This window comes from Erpetoichthys calabaricus, chromosome 12, assembly GCF_900747795.2.
Source record: "Erpetoichthys calabaricus chromosome 12, fErpCal1.3, whole genome shotgun sequence".
Lineage (NCBI taxonomy): Eukaryota > Metazoa > Chordata > Cladistia > Polypteriformes > Polypteridae > Erpetoichthys > Erpetoichthys calabaricus.
This window is the reverse complement of record NC_041405.2, coordinates 32,910,575-32,932,347: the sequence shown is the minus strand read 5'-3', so window position 1 is coordinate 32,932,347 and position 21,773 is coordinate 32,910,575. Positions and strand designations below refer to the sequence as shown.

At 36.9% G+C, this 21,773-nt stretch overlaps 1 protein-coding gene across 3 annotated transcripts in view; it reads right to left on the bottom strand.

Annotated features, from left to right (window-relative positions):
- atf7ip (activating transcription factor 7 interacting protein) overlaps positions 1-19,415 on the bottom strand; it is a 180,254-nt gene extending 160,839 nt beyond the window's left edge. The window contains exons 1-2 of one of the 3 annotated variants that reach the window (XM_028815375.2): positions 19,212-19,415; positions 19,018-19,067 (exon numbers count right to left, since the gene is read on the bottom strand). The gene's annotated coding sequence lies outside the window, so the exon portion shown is untranslated. The remainder of the gene's footprint in view (positions 1-19,017; positions 19,068-19,211) is intronic. The other 2 variants (XM_028815373.2, XM_028815378.2) reach the window with 2 other exon arrangements.
- Positions 19,416-21,773: the final 2,358 nt, after the last annotated feature.

The following is a 21,773-nucleotide window of genomic DNA, read 5'->3' as shown; positions in this document are numbered from 1 at the left end:
ATCAGTCTGTGTGTAATGAATGAATCTGATATACAAGTTTCACTTTTTGAATGGAATTACTGAAATAAATCAACGTTGTCATGATATTCTAATTTTATGACCAGCACCTGTATTATCACAGAAAAAAAAGAAATCACTTATTCATGCTGCAAGAAGATCACGCTTGAATAAAGGTACAGGCTTTCTTTGTTCATTTTACAAATACATAAAAATACTGAACCGAGTAATCTAACAGTGTTAATTAATCAGGGTTACTTACTATAATACCTTTAATAACTCAAATGCAAAACATGTACTATAAATTAAGAAACTTTACAGATATTCCATTAAGTAACCATACAAATATCTGTTATTAATGGGCTGTGAGTCCGCCGACATATTTCAGTTCTTTGCTAACAGTCAAAAATCACTCCGAGCAAGGAGAATTTCAGAATTAATAAAATACATTTTCTAAAAAGAAAATTAGAGAACACTATCAACACAGGAGGAATTTATGATTTGTCTTTAATATGTTTCAACATTAAAGCCTTTTAATTATAAAAAAGAATAAGTGTTCAAAGGTGAGTACGTTTTCATATGAATAGTCTTGCTATTCTTAATCACAAACAATAATTTAAAAAAATGGACAAAGGTAATGTTTACATGATAAGAAGTGCAAGTCAAGGAAAGATTAAAAGTCAGCTCTTTTACTTTATATTTTTCTTCATGTAGAAACAATGAAATTATTGCAGGTCAAAGCCTGAAAAATTACATACATTCCAACTACCAACCAGTACAAATGTATTGTAAATACAAAGCAAATTCCAGGCATATTTCCATAATCAGCGTTATATTTGCAGATATAAAGCAACAGAGTAGTTAATTTTTTTGTAAATTTTATTTTTTTTTCTACCTTTGTCAGTTTGGTTTCACTAACAAATCAAACAAAATTAGCATATAATGTCTCATTTTATACTTTATAAAAATGGAAAAATGACACGCTGTAGCTGTGAATTCAGAATAATGGATTTTGCCTTCAGATTTTGATTGAATTTAACTACCTTCTCAAATAACAGCTTAAGTTGCAAAGACACTGGCAGCTATGGCACAAACTGCAGTCTCAATTTTAATGATAAAAATCTGGAGAGTATTTGTCCAACTAGTAAGTCTGTTTCACTGCTTTAATTCACATTTTTTTAACCTTGCATCAGTAACCTTGCTAAATAGCTAGCAAAAAATAATGTACAGTCATGGCCAGCAGTTTTGAGAATGACGCAAGTATTGGTTTTCACAAAGTTTGCTGCTTTAGTGTTTTTAGATCTTTTTCTCATATGTTTCTATGGTATGCTGAAGTATAATTACAAGCATTTCATAAGTTTTATAGGCTTTTATTGACAATTACATTAAGTTTATGCAAACAGTCAATATTTGCAGTGTTGGTCCTTTTTCCAAGACCTATGCAGGTGTGTCCAACACATCTATTTCTCTATGTGCATGTTCTATTATCACCTTGGTTTCTCCTTCTTTTGGACTGTTCCTCTCAGTTGCCCTCTGTACTGCAGAATTAATTGTTGTAGTAATTGTTCTAGCTACTACTGATGCAAAACTATTTCTGGCACCCCACCAGAAATCACCCAACTCCGTCACTGGAAGAAATCCTTCAACTAGTCATCTAGTTCTACAACTGAGGGATGCCTTACTGCAGTTTGTTTGATCAGAACTGGTAGGACTCTTTTTCATTTTATTCAGACTATTTTCTGGCCAACGTTTGGACTTCTGTCTCTTTCCGTTTTTGATTTCTTTCACCATTTACCATTTCTCAAATGTAGGTAGGTATTTTGATGGTGTTTCCTACTTTTTTGTTTAATAAAAAATTGTTAGAAAAAAGTTAATCTTTCTCCATGAGGGCAATTTGAATTGTTGTCACTTTTATTACTGAAACTAGAATCACCTGATCATGAATATGTATGTATATTTAATGTAAGCATGCCTTACATTAATGTTAGTTTTATACATGAGCTGGGTCAAAAGCCTTGCTAAAAAAGCAATACACAGAAAAAAATATTTGTTTAGAAGAAAAAAAAACAATTTTAAGACAAAATCTACACAGAAGAAATGGGTACAGCACTAAAATCAGGTTTAACTATGTTACTTCCCTATTTACTTCCCTGGCGCAATCAAGAAAGACCTACAGATGGCATGGAGAAAATACAGCCTAAGGTTGTATCTTCATACTTTTCACGGAGATGCTAGCAAGATAGATCTTAATTGCTCTCAGAGGGAAATCTGTCCTTTTATGGATGCTCAATAAAATAAATAAATAATATATAGACACACACACACACAATATGGCCTGAAAACAAAAAGAAAGAAAACTTCCAACTTGACAAGACACAGTCACAGTGAGGCATTATGCTGGCTTAATGCGATTGGTATAAAGGAACCCCAGTAGTGTTTGACATATTTCTGCTAAATAATTTATTGGGTATAACTACTTAATATTAGTGTGTCAAGGAAATAGTGTAGCATTGTTCATAGTGACCAAGTTTTATTTTCCTTCTCTCTTGCACTACTAACTCCATGGAGTCCAAAGTGTATCCCATAACTTAGCATGCTCTTTTAGCTAGCTTGTTAATTCAGTGGGCCACCCTTAAAGTGTGATGTTACTGGCCCAGCATACCATAGCATAGAAAATCACAATAGCCATCACAGAGTTGTAGAATATGTAAAGGATGCCACTAGGGATGTTCCAATCAATCAACCAATCAATCAAAATGGCCAATCGAAATCAGCTGATTTTCACTAAAGACTCAGTAATCAGTTGATCACAAAAAACAATGTTTTCAGCCCCTGCTCTCTAAGCTTTGTGGTAATTACTTGCAGTACTCCTTTACGCAGGGTATTACGGCAGCTGCGCCAGCATCTTTCTTTATTCTTTTGCAGCAAACTTCTTGAAGTGTAAACAAAGAAGAGTGAGTGGAAGCTTGTTGTATCAGTGAACAAGAGGTGATTAGTATATTAGCTTTTACGTTAAAGAAAGTGGCGTAATAAACTAAAAAAGTAATCTGAGAAGTCATCCTGTGCAACTAGACAAACAGCAAGGAAAGCTTCTTTAAGGAATTCAGACCTTTATTGTGTACATTAAATTAAAACAGACACTGCTGGAGTATGGACAGCGTGCTTGCTTAAAATGCTGCAGCTTATAGTTTTAATTGGAAAAAGATAAAGATGAATTTGAAATTGCTGCTTAGTAAACAATAGCATTTTCTTTAAAGTTTTGTACTGCGTTTATTATTTGTGGCTGTGTGTCATACAGCAAGTTCTGTGTAATTCCAAGACAAATCGCCACACTTTTGGAGCCATTCATCACAGATTTTAACAAAACTTGGCATGCTGATTTGGTAATATGAGTAAGCAATGGAACTGAAATTGCATTTGTCTTGGATCGATATTAATGGAGATTTAAGCTAACAAAGTGTGAACTTATTGGGGGAGGGGGGATTACAAGTTTCACTAGCTACAGTAGATCTCCCTAAAGATAAGTTGCACAGAAATGGTTCTCATATTGTTTTAAAGGTCTTTTCCAGTGAGTGATTATAATATTACAAATTGAATAGTGAATAAAACCTATATTTTAAAATTGGTCAATTTTTTACAAAAACAAGCTTATAATATAATGAACATGTCCAGAAAATGGGTTCTTTGGTTTTTGAGTAAGTGCCGAGATATCACTACACATCAAAACCACAATTCCTTAAAATGATGTTGAATAGCAGTTAGTGATCAGTGAAAAATACAGGGTTATTAGGATTCAAGAAAACGAAGACTAAAGCCAGAACTAGTAGTGAAAATATAATTTTAATTGAAAAAGAAATAAACATAGTTAAAAATGAATAAAAAAGACAATAATACCAAACTAAAACAAAATAGAATTAATGGTAAAATCAGAATAGTTTGTTATTCTCTTCAGTTCATACTGAATTTTAGCATTTTTTTATGCCATATGTATTATGGATAAACATTTCTGTACAAATTTATTACGTTTAGTATTTTATGATCATTTACAAATAAGCCTACAGAATTGCATCCTATTAATAAAAAGATAATGTGTGGTCCATATTTTAATTATAAAAATACACTATTATAGGTCATAAAACCTCTGTTTATCAGATCATGCAGGGGATTGATTTAAAAAAAAAAAAGAAGACACACAAACACAAAAACCAGAATCAGCCAATCAGGTAGCATAAAAATCAGTGATGAGTATCGGCCTTTAAAAAAAAAAAATCTGATCAGAGCATCCTTAGTTGCCACTACCAGCATTCAAGGAATTCAGTCTCCTAAGAAAAGGAGACTGCTCTGCCTCGTTTTTCAGTTTCCCTGTGTTATGAGAACCAGCCCAGCCTATCACTTATGTGGACCCTCAAGATGCACGGCAGAAACTGTATGTTGTATGTACACAGCATTATAAATTAATTATCAATTAATCACTGACTATAAAGTGTATTTTTACAACCACTAAAAAGTTGTATACTATTGAAAAGTGGATTAATGCATACGTATGAACTAAACAATTACACGTGAATGAATCATTGCACTTTGGTCAAGTAAATGTCAAATATTTATAGCTTCAATACTTGTGACTTCTTGCAGCAAGATGCTAATGTAAATAAGATGTTTTTTCCAATGGATATTAATTTATTTATTTATTTATTTTTTATATTTGATTAATTTTTATTGTAATCATTCCATAAAAACAGATCAATTTATAACCAAACAAATTAAAAACAAATCAAACCCCACCCCTGAGAAGGAGAGCTTAGCTAAAGGAGAATTGCTTAGGGCTTTTTAATAAGACAACATTAAGCAAAGGGAGAAATAAATATATATGTAAATAAGAGATAGAGAAGGGAGTTAAATGCGGTAATGGTTATTTCTCTTATTCTAAAATAATATTGATCAGATCCTGCCAGGTTTTGAAAAAATTTTGTACAGATCCTCTAACTGAGAATTTGATTTTTTCCAATTTCAAATAATATAAAACATTGGTTTCCCACTGACTTATCAGAGGAGAGTTAGGATTCTTCCAATTTAACAGAATGAGTCTGCGTGCCAAAAGTGTAGTGAATGCAATCACCGTTTGCTTGTCCTTTTCCACTTCAAGTCCGTCTGGAAGAACAACAAACACAGCTGTTAATGGGTTAGGAGGGATTGTGACCCCAAGGCTGTCTGAAAGGCACTTAAAAATTTTTGTCCAAAATGATGTTAATTTGGTGCAGGCCCAGAACATGTGATCCAGTGAGGCAGGAGCTTGGTTGCAGCGTTCGCAGGTTGGATCTTGCCCTGGAAACATTTTGGACAGTTTTAAGCGAGAGAGATGAGCTCGATACATAACTTTTAGTTGAATAATTCTGTGCTTTGCGCATATGGAGCTCGAGTGAATTCTCTGCTTTGCTACCTTCCACTCCTTTTCTGATATATTGATTAAGAGATCTTCTTCCCAATGTCCTCTTGGATCTTTGAAAGGTAGGGCTCTAAATAGGATTTTATATAATGCGGAAATGGTGTTTAATCCCTTGGCATTGAGCAGTATTTTTTCCAGCATTGTGGAGGGTGCAAGGTGGGGAAAATCGGGCAATTTCTGTTTAACAAAATTTCTAATTTGAAGATAGTGAAAGAAATGTGTAGCTGGGAGGTTGAATTTTGAACGTAATTGTTCAAAAGATGCAAATATGTTGTCTATATGAAGATCTCTGAGCATTTTAATCCCAAAACTTTTCCAGGTATTAAAAACTGGATATGTTTGCGAGGGTTGAAAGAGGTGGTTTTCTTGCAGAGGTGCCACCGATAAAAGATTTTCCATCTTAAAATGCTTTCTAATTTGGTTCCATATTCTAAGTGAGTAAAGCACAATTGGGTTATTAGTATATTTGCGATAACTTGTATTTATTGGAGAGCAGAGCAGGGAGTATAAAGAAGTACTACAGGATTTTATTTCTTTTGCGGACCAAGCCTGTGTATGTTCATTTAAAAATATTAATATTTTTAGCAGGCTGACTTAATGTTACATTTTCACCACATCAAGTTTGGACAATGACTAAAAATGCACCTTACCTTTCAGCCAAAGACAAAAAAAACAACAGTTATAACTGCACTTTTGGAGGAAGGCAAAATATATTTAATAAATGGAGGAAATGTGTGCCACAAGAAATACAGAGATACTATTCTAGCATTTAAGAATAATGGGACTTTATTTTTTTCTATAACACAAGTTTTTTTACAAGTCAGCTTTGAATATCTCTTAGCTTAAACAACTAAAAATGATTCCTTTCAGAATTACAGGCTGATAAATATATTAAGGTCAGCTTTTTGCTACTTAAAAATATACTGTGGGACTATAAAGTACTCCACATCAACAAAGGAATTTAAAGAGAGAGTCCTACTGAAGATATACACTTACCGGCCAGTTTATTAGGTATACCTGTTCAATTGCTTGATAATGCAAATACCGAAGGGCCTTGACCAAAGCACTACATAAATAATATTATCTAATAAGCCAATCACATAGGAGCAACTCAATGTATTTAGGCATGCAGACAATGTCAAGATAACCTGCTAAAGTTCAGACCGAGCATAAGAATGGGAAGGAAAGGTGATTTAAGTGACTTTGAATGTGGCATGGTTGTGGATGCCAGTTGGGCAGGTCTGAGTATTTCAGAACCTGTTCATCTACTGGGATTTTTACGCCCAACCATCTCTAGGGTTCAGAGAATGGTCCGAAAAAGAGAAAATATCCAGTAAGCAGCAGTTCTATGGACAAAAATGCCTTTTTGATGTCAAAGGAGAATAGCCGGAATGGTTCAAGCTTATAGAAAGGCAACAGTAACTGAAATAACCACTCGTTAAAACCAAGGTATGCAGAAGAGCATCAACACATCATACCTTGTAGCAGATGGGCTACAGCAGCAGGAGACCACACCAGGTGCCACTCCGGTCAGCTAAGAACAGGCAACAGATGCTACAATTCACACAGGCGCTCCTAAATTTGATAACAGAAGGCTGAAAACAACATCTCCTGGTTTGATTTCTGCTTTAAAATTTGAATGGCAGGGTCATAATCTGGTGTCAACAACGTGAAAGCATGAATCCAACCTGCTTTATATGAACAGCTCAGGTAGGTGATGGTGTAATGGTGTGGGGGATATTTTCTTGGCACACTTTGGGCCCCAATCGAGTATCGTTTAAATGCCTCGGCCTACCCGAGTATTGTTGCTGACCATATCCATCCCTTTATGGCCACAGTGTACCTATCTTCTGATGGCAACTTCCAGCAGGATAACGCGCCATGTCACAAAGATCAAACCATCTCAAATTGGTTTCTTGAACATGACAATGATTTCACTGGACTCAAATGGCCTCCACAGTTGTCAGATCTCAATCCAATTGAGCACCTTTGGGATGTGGTGGAACGAAGGATTGACATCATGGATGTGTAGCTGATAAATCTTCAGCAACTGCATGATGCTGTCGTATCAATATGAACCAAAATCCCTGAGGAATGTTTCCAACACCATGTTGAATCTATGCCATGAACAATTACAGCAGTTCTGAAGGCAAATGGGGATCCAACCCAGTACTAGCAAGGTGTGTCTAATAAAGTGGCCGGTGAGTGTATATCATATTACTACTTTGCCAGAAACAGTAAAATTATTTATTATAGAACCCATAAATATAAAACTGAAACATTTGGGTCTCTCGTGGCAAGATATTCATCAGGTAATTAAGAGAGCACATGCAGAAAAAAGACCAAGTTCTTTACAGAAATCTCTACCTAAAATATTACACCAACCATTCCTTCAATATTTCCCCAAGGGGGGGTAGGGGTTGTGAAGCATCAGACTGTGACCCTGCTGAACGTTGGAAAAGGTTCTAGCAAGTAAAACTGAGAATGTGTTTCCATCTTAGTTTACAACACAGTTTTTACAGCAGTCTGAGCTTGGATCATTTTGATACCAACATCACAGGGATAGCAAAAAGTTGTGAAACAAAAAAAAGGTAGAAAAGTGCTACTTGTAAGCAAAATAAATACTAAATTTAAAAATTCAAGATAGAGGATACTGTGTTACTAGAAGCAAAAGAATTGAAAGGTTTACTTTGATGCAAGATTCTCAGCAACCAGGTGCAACCTAGAACTACAATGCTAACGTGGATGCCCTACTCTTCAAGTCTCAGGGAATTAAACATTTTTAGTCTTAAGCAGAAGACTAAGCCATTCTCTTAGCTTTCACAATGTAATGTATATCAGCATGAGATATGGAGACAACTTCATTTAGCAATTAGCAAATGAGCTTGATTGTCTTCTTGTGGTTCATCAATCAGGGATGTAATGATACAGATACTGGAATCAGGTTTGGGTCAGATAAAGTGCTCATGTATTTGTAAAAAATGCCTAGAACTGATACTATTAGCATGATTAAGTGATTGTATGAGCATTAGGGAGTAAAAAACTGAACACAAAACGTCTGTAGTAAGTTCTTTCAAATTAACGATGAAAACCGAAGCCTCAAGAGGAGGTATGAAAACAACACATGTAACCTAATTAAACATCTCAAAAGGAAACATAAGATTGAGCTTGACAAACTTGCCTCTAGCAGCAGCAACAACCAACACTACAGCAGTCTCAAGCAAGGACATAAATGTCAAACAATTAAATGAAGGCAGTGAAAAACTTGTGCCCAACATATTGTTCTTCATAACCAACCGCTCTCGGTTCTTGATAATGAAGTATGTCAACACTTCATTGTATTACATAACAACTTCAGCTTTACCACTGACGTTTGGAGCAGAAGTGTCTCTCGTGTCTATCCTCAGCTTAACTGTACAGTGGATAGATGAGAAATTCACTCACCAGAGGGTTATGCAGCATGCAAAGCAGTTTCGATGCTCCCATACAGGCCAAGCCACAGTAAATGCATTTCAGAAAATACTTTGGCACTTGGGCCAGCCTGAAACAGTGCGTGCATATTTTGGTTTGTGACAATACCAAAAATGAGATAAAGGACATAATAATAAAGGACACTGATGACGCTGGAGTCCCAAGCCCTTCCAGTGTTGCCTATACACTCATAGCTGGCAGTGGCAGAGTTTGTTTTGGCACAGCAAAGACTGGTCTATGGAATGTACCCTACAAATTTGAATGATTTTATTCCAAGTTACGAATCTTGTATTGGATGTTAACAGTGAAACTGACAAGAAATAATAAATACTATATTCCAGTCTTTAGTCTCGTATCAATGGTACTGATATCAGAGAGTACTAAAAAGTATGTAGCTGTACTCTGTCTGACAAAGATAGCAGTAATGTATTTCTATCACCAAAAATATATATAATATATTACACACACACACATATATATACATACAGTATACACACACAAATACACAGTTAGGTCCATAAATATTTGGACAGAGACAACTTTTTTCTAATTTTGGTTCTGTACATTACCACAATGAATTTTAAATGAAACAACTCAGATGCAGTTGAAGTGCAGACTTTCAGCTTTAATTCAGTGGGGTGAACAAAACGATTGCATAAAAATGTGAGGCAACTAAAGCATTAAAAAATTTATTAATATCCTAAAGATATCTTTTCTTACCAAACTGAAAATACTTCACCTTTCGATAAAGTATTATCAAAGACATACACTCAAATACAAAAACAGATTTCATTTGCCATTGGGTGATGTACATATTTCATTAATCAATTATTATTTGAGGTATAGCCATTCCTGTTCTAGATCAAATTGTACTGTGAAAACAGGGAGGGAAAAAAAAAAAAAAAAAAAAAAGACAAAGCCAGACATTACTTTTCATTAACTGTTATTTATCAGCTCATTTATTCCTGAACATAAAGATAAAAATAAAAATCGTATAACAGCGTATGTCAGATACTTAACAAGTGTTTTATCAACAAATTTGATTTGAATGGTCTTCTGTGCAAATGCAAATTTACGGGGCTGTAAATGGAAGTACCCTAAACATAATCTGTTTTTATTGGTTTGAGCACCATAAATACTTCCTTAGGATTACAATTTTGATACAAATAAATGAGTGTTACTTTTCAGTTAAAAATAATGATAAATCCCTCCATTATATAAAAAATCTTGGGATGAGACCTGTTCAGAGAGACGAGAGTTTCTCAGAAAAACACTTTCATGTCCTGTGAGGCTAGACTTTGTGCCAAGAGATTTAACCACACCCGGGACCAGAAAAAGACAAAGAAGAGATGACAAAGTAGAACGTCAAAGAATTCAAAAACATTGGCACAATACATATGCAGTGCAGGTTAGAGATGATGGAAGTAGGAAAATTCGAAAGTCTCAAAAAAATTATAGTAAAGATCGCATTAGTGCAAACAAACGGAAAATATTACTCGGTGAAATAACGGAACAGTGAAAAGAAATCGAATAATGTTTGAGGATGTCTGGGGGAGAAGAGAGACAAAGCAGTGAGACAAAAGGAGAGCTGATGTACTGGCTTTTAAACATTCGAATCGCCGCACAAGATGCAGATCACGCAGCACTGCAGCAGCAGCAGCAAGCCAGCAGCTGATTGAGCAAAGAAGAGGTTATTTAAAAAAAAAAAAAACTGTTTCGCTTTATAGCACCGTTTAAGAGGGGTTTCAGAGGAGCAGCTGCATCTCCTTGGGGTACGTTCAGCCCCCCTCTTCACAATGACGTATAGCGCAGAATGGGGGGGGGGAATCTTGGCAAGCAAAGCGAGCAGAGGGCAAAGCCACCTAGTTAATATATGATTAACTATCATCTCTAAAACAAATTCTGACACTGTCCCCCAAGTCTATAGAACACAATATATTTCTTGTTACATAGGAGGGTACCACTTCATCAAGAAATTAAATTCAGGTGCTAATTTAAACACTAATAGTCAGTTACTCTAATAAACTTAGCTTCTTATTCACATTTGTCACATGTACATATAACAGTAAAATTCTCAGTTGCACGTCTTCATAACAGTAATTCAATACTCAAGACAATGATTACAATATCAAATAATGATTTCAACATCTCTACTATATACAAAATTGAATTTAAATCACCAGCTCTTTGAAAGTTTATATGGAAAACTAGGGGGCTTTGCCCCATGCTCACTTTGCTTGCCAACCCCCCGGCCTGCACTACAAACCAGCCACTTCACGTCTCTGCCCTTCGCGTATGTGGATTTCACTTTCACCAAACAACAAATCTATTAATTCTCGCAGATATGCCTCTTCATTGGGAAGAAACACTACTTTTCCCTGATGGCAACACGAACTAGACAATCTACAAGTCTCCGACTTAAAAGTTTAAATCCAAACAATATATTCGACCTCTTTTCGCTGTTCCATTATTTCACCAAGTAATAATTTCCATTTGTTTGGGCTAATGCGATCTTTACTATTATTTTTTGGAGACTTTTGAATTTTAGCACTTTCATTATCTCGAACATGCTCTGCATGTGTATCGTGCCAACGTTTTCGAACCACTTTATGACGTTCTACTTTGTCATATTCTCTTTTGTCTTTTATTTCCGGCCCCGGGCGTGGTTAAATCTCTTGGCACAAAGTCTCGTCTCGTGGGACTTGAAAGTATCTCTTTGAAAAAGTCGCGTCTCGTCCCAGGATTTTTTTTATATAATAGAGAGATGTGCCAGATGAAATAGAAGCAAATCCGAGACAGATACATCCATGCACAGTGGAAAATGTCCTAGAGAAGAAGTGGGGAATTCAGCCATTGCAAGATAATGCAGTGTGATACCAAGTAGAATTGCAGCTCCAACAGGATCAATGTGCGTGCTTCGATGTTTAATGAATAGTTCGATGCGGTGAACCCAGTCATCAATCTTAAATTCTGACGTGTAAACATTCATGGTGCTTTTCTTCATCCAGGCAAAACAGGTGTTGCATATTCCCCGTCGCACTGAAGCGATACACTTAAAAGTCTCACATACCATCTACTATGTCGCTGTTGCTGTCTTATTTATTTTTTGCTCCTTCACAACAGCATCAGAAGGCAAAGATTTGTACCTTTAACATCTTTCTTCCCTCAACTCATAACACAGTGAAACAGGAAAATGTTTTCTTGCCGTGATATCTTGCCCTGCCACCTGGTGGAATCCTCCAGATTTACATGAGGTACGTGCCAAAGGACATGCATGGCATAGCATTAAGTATTTCACCGGCCTTAGTGATGCCTTATGGAAGGAACGAATGTATGCAGCAGATCATTCAGTTAGCAACCAAGATTAGAACACTGTATACTGTACCTAAAATGTGTACTTTTTAGGACTGTCAGAATAATCATTCACAATTTTAAAATAATTCAATCTACATAAAAAAAAAAAAAAAAACTTATTCAAAGGCAAACGCTGACATTTGATTTTAAAAGAACAGTCCTTTTATCCTTTCTTAAACCTACCACTAATTTTTGCATCCTCTTTAATAAAATCCCTGTGTGCGTCCAGGTGTCCGTGTGTGTGTGTCATCTGGTGAAGTGCGCATGCACGGGGCACGGTGCGCTGCTTCAAAGGCCGCCTGACGCATCACACAAGACAGAGAGGGCGGGACCTATAAAATATCGCGCGGCAGATCCAATCGGATTTTGGTAAATGAGGTAAGACCTAAAACAGAAAACACGAAAAATCTAATTGGGTACTGAGACGCGGAGACCAGCTTCCCCATTGTTGTGCAAATGTTCACTCTGAGGATGGCAGTTTTGCGATTAAGAAGCTTGGCCCGGTAAAGTGTAAAGTACAAGTAGATTTATTTTCACGCACATTACATCAGTTGCTGGGGAGAATCTGCCGATTGCCCACTGTTGTGACAGAAAATTAAACGCATATTACGGACAGCAAAGCCAGTATTACTGTCAGAGAAAATTGCAGGCATTTTACGGAAAAAATTTAATGAGGTAAAAGGTCCCTTGCCATTTAATATAGACTGTTCCTACTAATGTTTATGGACTACTGTTCTAGCGCCAGTTATTGTAACGGGCTTAATGTCTAGTTGTGATATAAAAGTATTGCAGCATAGCATGTCTAGAGTATTTTGCAAATCACTTCCACAATCAGTATTTTTACAAATGTTAATTGTTACTTTGTATCATCGTTTAAAAAACAAATTTTTCTACCACACTACATTGCTTTTTGGTAAAAAGGTATACTAATACCACATTCTAAAGCCTTCTCCAGCACCATTTAAGTATTGTTTAGTTCCTTGACCCTGTTCAACATGAGATCCATGATTTGCTGCTATCATCATCCATTGTAGCAAACAAAAGCTGGTTTCCTTTCTCATTAAACATAATGGAAAAATGGCTATTGTTCTGATTGCCTTTTATTATTATTATAACAGCTTTAAAATCTTCATTTAAAACAATATTTTGAGTGTCAGAAAATGACAGTCATCTCAACCAACATAGCTTTTCAAGGCAGCAGGCTTATTCCGAAAAAATTAAGGTTACAGATGCTATATTTTGCTGAATCTGTAAAAGGAGAAAATAATTCTGCTTATTTTAATCCTGTATGTTACTCTTTGACTACCAGTACCCCTCTGCAAACTTATCAAATTGGTCTGCTCCACACTCTTGATTTATAAGTTTTTTTTTTTTTTATATATCTATACTTGCGATTTGTTTTAAATTTTTGCTGTGCACTTTTTGAACTGGCACAATTTTTAATTTGCTGTTAAAGTGCAGGCCAAATAAATAATAATGGACACTTTAAGATCTTTACAATGCAACATTTAGTACTTTTAGTAGCACCTTTTGTGAAACATGAACACACTCACCATGCCACAACTTACATAAAATATACTGACACTGACTTCACATCATTTGCAACAGTGGAAAGGCAAAAAGCAGAGCAAAGGTCAGGAGGAGGGGTGGGGTGTGGGGACTAGAGCACTGCATGCATTTAACAAGTTTAAGTAATCATTAGTAATTTTGTATGTGTTTCAAAACACATTGCAGGCATGTGAAGTGTCTCGGTTCCACTTTTCTCATTGATCATGTCACTTTCCATGCACAGAAAATCTTTTTTTGTGGGGAAGCGTCACTTCACAAGTCATATGTGCTCCGTGCTTTTTTGTGAAGAAGTGTCGGTTCACAAGTTGTAAGTGCTCCATGTGATGTACCGCAAGCAAAAATGAAAACAAAGGAAAGTTAAATGTACAGGTAGATGTTCGAAAATGTTTGAATAGTCACATATTTTTAATACAAGTATTCAAACCCAAATTTTGAAATAATTTGACAGCCTTAGTACCATTTCATTAAAAATTCCATAGTCTATGTATATTGTACATTCCTATCTAATGCTCATCATTATACTATTAACATGTTTTAAAAATACATTAAACTTATTACATTTATGTTGCGATTTAGATACTGTAAATTGCATATTTATTAACAAAAGGGAAAAGCATACTGTGACACCTCATGAAGTTTCACTAATGTAAATGTTTTAACTCCTCACATGGACATCAACACACAATGGTGACTAGCAGTGGAGAGTCTTTGGGTTATAATTTTGTCTAATGTCTGATACATAAACAATAGTTCTGGTTAAAAACATCAAATACTGATGTTTTTCCTCTATTGGAGAAGGAAAAACATTTGTGAAAAAGAACTGCAGATGCATCAGGTGAAAAGTTTGCTTAACTTTCACCCTGAAACAGAACTGACAAGCATTCCCTTCTAACAAGATCAAGATCAAAATGTATAGCTACAGTGATCCCTCGCTATATCACGCTTCGACTTTCGCGGCTTCACTCTATCGCGATTTTTTCTCATACACGCTTACGTCACTACATATGCGCTTTCTGAGAACTTTTATCTAAGCCCCACCATGGCTCCTAAACGTGCTGCTTTTTCTAAGCCTTCTGACAATGAAACTAAGCGCCGGAGGAAGATGCTTACCATCCAGGAGAAGGTGAAACTCTTGGATATGATCAAAGATGGCAATACCCTACAAAAGCCTCCTCACACATATGAAAAGACAGCGCCAGCAACTGCCTATCAAGATGTTCTTCAGCCGCGCACCCAGACATCCACTGCCTACTCCTAGTACTCCTTCAGCGGAAGAAGACGACAACGACGCACCTGCTGAAGATACTGCACCACCTTGTCACGCTTGGGTCACAGATTTGCACAGAGACACAGGAGGTTGTAGAAAAAAAAACTTTATTCAAAGCACTGCAAACAAACATTTGTCTCTTTTCAAAAGTTTAAATGTGCTCCATGACAAGTCAGAGATGACTGTTCCGCCAGGAGCAGAGAATGTCAGAGAGAGAGAGAGAGAGAGAGAGACACAAAACAACCAATTCCAAAGCTGAGAGGAGCTGCACAATACTTTTAAGTAAGCGGAGTACCGCATGAGAGGTTTATCGCGCGTTATAGCACAAGTAATAAGGGTAAGGAGCAATGTGAAGGTAGACTGTCAGCTGTTTCAGGGATTTTCCCAGGGGCGTCTGTGTCCTCTGAGGGTGCGATCAGCACTCCAGCTTACAACCTGAAGACTCTCCTACTGAGCTCGTGCCTTCATAGATTAGTGGTTGTGTGTAAGAACTGTGTGTGTGTAATTAAATGTACAGTACAATAATAATAATAATAATAATAATATTTGTAACGTCTAATATGTCTTATTTTCTCTTATTTTGTCTAATATATTGGGTAATATGAGTGTAATGGTGACTAAAGGGTGTTATTTCAAGTCTAGAGGGCTCTAATAATGTTAAAAAACGTATTTAGAAGGTCGTAAATAGGTTTTCTATACTCTAACTGCGAAAATATTCGATTTACAAATAAAGAATCCTACTTCGCGAAAATTCATTTATCGCGGTAGAGTCTGGAATGGATTAACCGTGATAAACGAGGGTTCACTGTATACAGTATGTACAAGTTCTTACTCGCATGTCTCTAAGAGACTAATGACACCACTACAATACTAAGAACACAGACTAAATATAGCATAATACATTAAAAGCAACATTAGATGGTATGTGAACATTCAAACAACAATGCATAATAATGCCTACAATTTGTCCATATACGAGGAGGGACCCAAAAATAACCAGAATTTTGTTGTTGTTAGGTTGGTACTTGTAGTACGTGGTTGGGCCGCTAGGGCGATCTAGTTACACTCCTCACAAGTCAGTCTGCCAAGTGCCATCAGTCTGGAAGGTTGTGCTTGTGTTCAGTGAATTTTTTTGTAAAAGTAGTTTTGTGCTAGCGTCGTTTTTTTACGATGGTCGATTATCGTGAGCAACGCGCGGCAGTGAAATTTTGTTTTCTTCTTGAAAAAAGTGTTGCATGACAACCCTGAACCACCCACTCTACTCACTGGATATAGCTCCGTGTGATTTCTTTTTGTTCCCTCGGATGAAAAAAGACTTGAAAGGAAGGCGTTTTGCTGACGTCGAAGAGGTAAAACAAGAAACAACCAGAGCATTAATGGGCATTACTTCAGACGAATTTAAAAAATGTTTCGAACAATGGAACAAACGGTTAGATAAGTGTATTTCCGCCAATGGAGAGTACTTTGAAGGAGACTAATTGTAGTTTTACAGAAAATTTAATTAAACACGTTTTAAAAATATTTCTGGTTATTTTTGGGTCCCCCCTCGTATGTGGAGGCTGAGTAATCTTAAAACCTTTAGATAAAAAGGTTAAAAGCAAACCTTTAGATAAAAACGTTAATGGCACCGTCTCATTTTCCAGAATACAGGAGTGAGGAAAGCAACTGCACAAAGGCAGAGATCTTTCAGAAGCCTGTTACTCTTCTAAGGAAATGTGTATTGTGTATGCCCAGAACAGAAGGAACCTTTACACTAGTGACATTCCAAGCCCACCCTGCAACCTTCTACAGTGTTTTGTGGCCCTGAGATGAGCGGGTTCTGTATGAGGATGCAAACTTCTGACCCTGTCCACGGCATTCAATCTGATGTAAAAAGGAGTATGATCTACCTCCTGCCTCATTGGGTCTATGACAGCCTCCATTGTTTTGGTTACATTAAGGGCGAGATAGCCGTCACACAACCACCACGGAAGACTTCTCTAAAGTTGCCTCACCATTGTATTCACATTGAGTTTGTCATAAGTTAACCAAACGACATCTCTCAATTAATCATGAATTCATCACAAAATCTATCCTAAAGCAAGTAACGGTCAAACGCACATCATTGTGTGGCCCACGTGTATGATTTCTAAAACGACACTGGGTATCACAATTATTCCCTCAGTCATTCAATACACCACAGTACATTTATTCAGATAGATAGATAGATAGATACTTTATTAATCCCAATGGGAAATTCACATTCTTCAGCAGCAGCATACTGATACAATAAATAATATTAAATTAAAGAATGATAATAATACAGGTGAAAAAAAAAAACAGACAATAACTTTGTATAATGTTAAATGTTAACGTTTACCCCCCCTGGTGGAATTAAAGAGTCGCATAGTTTGGGGGAGGAACGATCTCCTCAGTCTGTCAGTGGAGCAGGACAGTGACAGCAGTCTGTCGCTGAAGCTGCTCTTCTGTCTGGAGATGACATTATTTAGTGGATGCAGTGGATTCTCCATAATTGATAGGAGCCTGCTGAGCGCCCTTCGCTCTGCCACAGATGTTAAACTGTCCAGCTCCATGCCAACAATAGAGCCTGCCTTCCTCACCAGTTTGTCCAGGCGTGAGGCGTCTTTCCTCTTAATGCTGCCTCCCCAGCACACCACTGCGTAGAAGAGGGCGCTCGCCACAACTGTTTGATAGAACATCTGCAGCATCTTATTGCAGATGTTGAAGGAAGCCAGCCTTCTAAGGAAGTATAACCGGCTTTGTGCTTTCTTGCACAGCGCATCAGTATTGGCAGTCCAGTCTAATTTATCATCCAGCTGCACTCCCAGATATTTATAGGTCTGCACCATCTGCACACAGTCACCTTTGATGATCACTGGGTCTATGAGGGGTCTGGGTGCTGGGCAGTAAAAGCTAGGAGAACAGTTTACCTATTTTTAATATTTTTCTTTTCTTTTAAAAAATGAAATTCCTCTGCTGCTGCTGCTATAGACTTCAACTGAAAATAACATACTGGATATTAATTTGTAAAATGACCTTTTGAGTTTTACAATTTTACAGAAACACCTATTTTCTCAAAATTGCTTCTAAATACTGTATTTAAAAAGTCAATTACAAACCTTGTCACTGTTATCACTTCACATCATATTGGAGTTTTGTAACACTTTTGATGAATGTCGCTATCAAGTTAAAACCTGCTCAGCCAAAGTGGGTTATGGCACAACCATATATTTAAACTTGGCATATTTAAGAAAGTAAACAACCATTGTATTTATATGACACAATTAAACTAATGGTTTAAGATATTACAAGTTAGACACATAAAATGCATTTAATTATTATATACTGTAATGTTTTATGCCAATAAGTCTCCTCTAACTTACCCTTTCAGCATAACGAGCATATCCATTGTAAATGCATATTAAAAAGAACTTCGCTGGGCCTGCTAACCTAACTTGAATTTCGCTAAGAAAAGTATTGTGTTGCCAAAGAAACCACACACGTAGACGTAGAAATAGTGCAAACGCCACACAAATTATGGAGAAACCAGATGGTCAGACCCAGACCGTATCAGGAATTAGAATAATGACTGATCTCGTATAACAAAATTTAAATGCTATGGTTCTATCAAAAACCGTCCCAAAAGCCAAAAACAACGGGCAAGTTGTGAAAAAGATTCACAGCGAAACGGTCTGTGAACTGTTTGACAGCCCCGAACACTATCATTCCTTATAAAACAGGAAAATATGTACAGAAACAAAACAGATGCCCAGATATGCGAAAGATAACTTTTTAACATAACTACATAAGTGTATTTTTAATATGTACGAGGATCAATACAACTTGGGAGATATAATTGCCATTTCGGCCTGTTAAACCCAAATATCAAATAATATACGTAATCTACACTTACGTGGAATCAGCTTCTTCCTTCTTAAACAAAATATTTGCGTTTCGTTTTGTCTGTAATTAAGAAAACAAATCGACAATGTAAAATCTTTATGCATGCCTAGAAAAATACTATTGTCGCAGTGGGGATGAAAAAACGCTACGCTAACTGCAATTCGCTTGCAAGAAGCGGGTTAACTGCTAACTTGCCAATTTTACCTTCCCTCAGGCTCTGCTCACCGTTCCTGGGCAGTCGGCGGATTCCTACTCGAGCATCTAAAACGACGACTTCGTGACTTCAAAATCACGTAGACGCCAGCCAGCAAAAATGTAAAGAGATTAACTGTATCGATGGTTAATACTTTCTACGAATTTTATCAGCTTGCTCCAATTGCGTCTAACCGTACCATACAACCAAAATTCAAACGCGCGTTCAAATAACGAAAATACGCATGCGCTGAACTAGGCGCCCATACGCCATGTTGGACACGTGACTGTCAGATTAACAGTGATGGAAATACGACAAATGGAACTAAGAAAGAGAAGGTGCCATGCCTCCCGTTAAGAGCGCGCTTTAACTGGGTATCTAAAAGTAAACTACATTCCGTGATATTTCTGTTTGCCGGGTTCCATGACTTTTGATCACGTACCTTCTATAGTACGTAAAAGCGTCAAATGTTTCTCTTGAAAGGTAAGAAAGATTTTATGCAGGTTTGTGAGGATATACAAACCCCCCACCCTCCTAAATCCAACTCAAAAGCCGCTATAGACCTGCCCAATAAATTACGTAATTTCCTTTTACCATACTGCTGTATAAAAACTGCGAAAAAACAACGTCTTCTTTCGGCTGCTACCACTAGAAGAAAACAAAGACGTTTATAGAAAACCCCAATATACAATATGTGCATGAAAGATTTCCGTTTTTTTTAACATTTTAGAGATCGTTTAACACTTTTCTTTCCTACTGTCCATTTTTGGTCCACTCTCCCAAACTTTCAATAGTACAACAGAACTGTTTCATTGTTCTTTCCTTTACCTAATGCAAGAGCTGAGTAGATGTCAGATGTGAACAGTAAGGGTGTCTTTTGAGTTGACCTGAATTTGAGTCAGCATGATGTTTACTTGCCCGTGTGCTTGAACACATGTTCAAAAGAGATCACCTGACATTTTTCTCATAGGTTGCATCATCTTTGTTCTCACCTTTTTCTGTCATTAGGCCGCACACATGAAACACAGGCACAAGTGCGTGCAGGCAGGGTTGCCAGATGTGCTGGTGCTCCACCAAGCTGGGTTAGTCTTAAAACCATTCTGCAGGTAACAACATTGATTTGGCAGGGTGCATTTTTGGGGTGTTTCTCAAATGCTTAGTCAAATCTGTATGGACACCTCACACTCTAATCCCCCCACCTCAACTGATGTATCTACACTGCATGCTTGAAACACCAAAGGGGACCTCTCTCCTGCTCTTCGATGCCATATACGTATATCAGGGTGTCCATCTCCAGTCCTGGGTGACTACCGTGGCTGCAGGTTTTCCTTCCTGACACTTTCTTCCTTAGTGACCAATTTATGTTGTTGATTGACTTTTTCACACATTAATTGACTTTTTTTTTTGCAGCATTATGCTAAAATCATTTTCATTCATTTTTTGTACATCAAGCAACACTCTATATCTTAGAATGAAAAAAAACAAGACAGGGTTTTATAAATTTTTGCAAATTTATTAAAAATAAAAAAAGTTGAAATATCTCATCTACGGTGGGCTGGCGCCCTTCCCGGGGATTTATTCCTGCCTTGCGCCCTGTGCTGGCTGGGATTGGCTCCAGCAGACCCCCGTGACCCTGTGTTAGGATATAGCAGGGTGGAAGATGACTGACTGACTGAAATATCTAATTGACACAACTATTCAGATCCTTTACTCAGTTGTTGAAGCACTTTTGGCAGCAATTACAGTCTGGAGTCACCTTGGGTTTAACACGAGACTGCATCTTAACAAAATGTAAAAAAGAAAGCAAAGGGGTCAGAATGCTTTCAGTAGGCACTGCAAGTAGCAGTCTCATTGCACAACTGAATTGACCTCCAGGCGCATGAGGTCAACTTTACTTCAACGATAAGATGAGTAATAATCTTTATAAGCGGAGTGTATTTTTTATCCTTGCATATAACTGCATGCAAGCACTTTTTTTAAATATGACTATTTATTTAATACAGTATTTATCTAGACATCCTGTAATCAATAAATTATACATTCCAGCAAACATCTTTTCCTGATTTAGATACACTGATGACTTTAATTTGCAACTTTATAAAGAGAGGGAGACAAAAGTCTGATTGCAGGATACATAGGGCTTGCATACCAGTGATCATAATTGTACGGCAGTTCCGTTCGATGATCAGATTCATTTTTTTTGTTTACAAACCTGGGGAACATTTCTCATATTCTTTTTTTAACAAAAAAGCACAACTGTGTGAAATCCATCCAAGCCTTTTCTGAGCAATCTTATTCCATTACAGAGTTGTAAGTGTCTCAGCAGCATGGAACATGAGGGAGGAAGGAACCCTGGAAGACACCTTTTCATCACCGCAAACACTCAAATCCACAGACATTCGTGCCGTGATTTTACATTGATACACAAATTAGATATTCTAAACTGACTCACACACACACATCATCTCACACACAAGGTCTCACAGAACATTACAGCACAAACTTTATTTAATTTTCACTTTTTTATATTCTCCACATCCCAAAACTGGATACTCATAATAGTTGAATAGGTG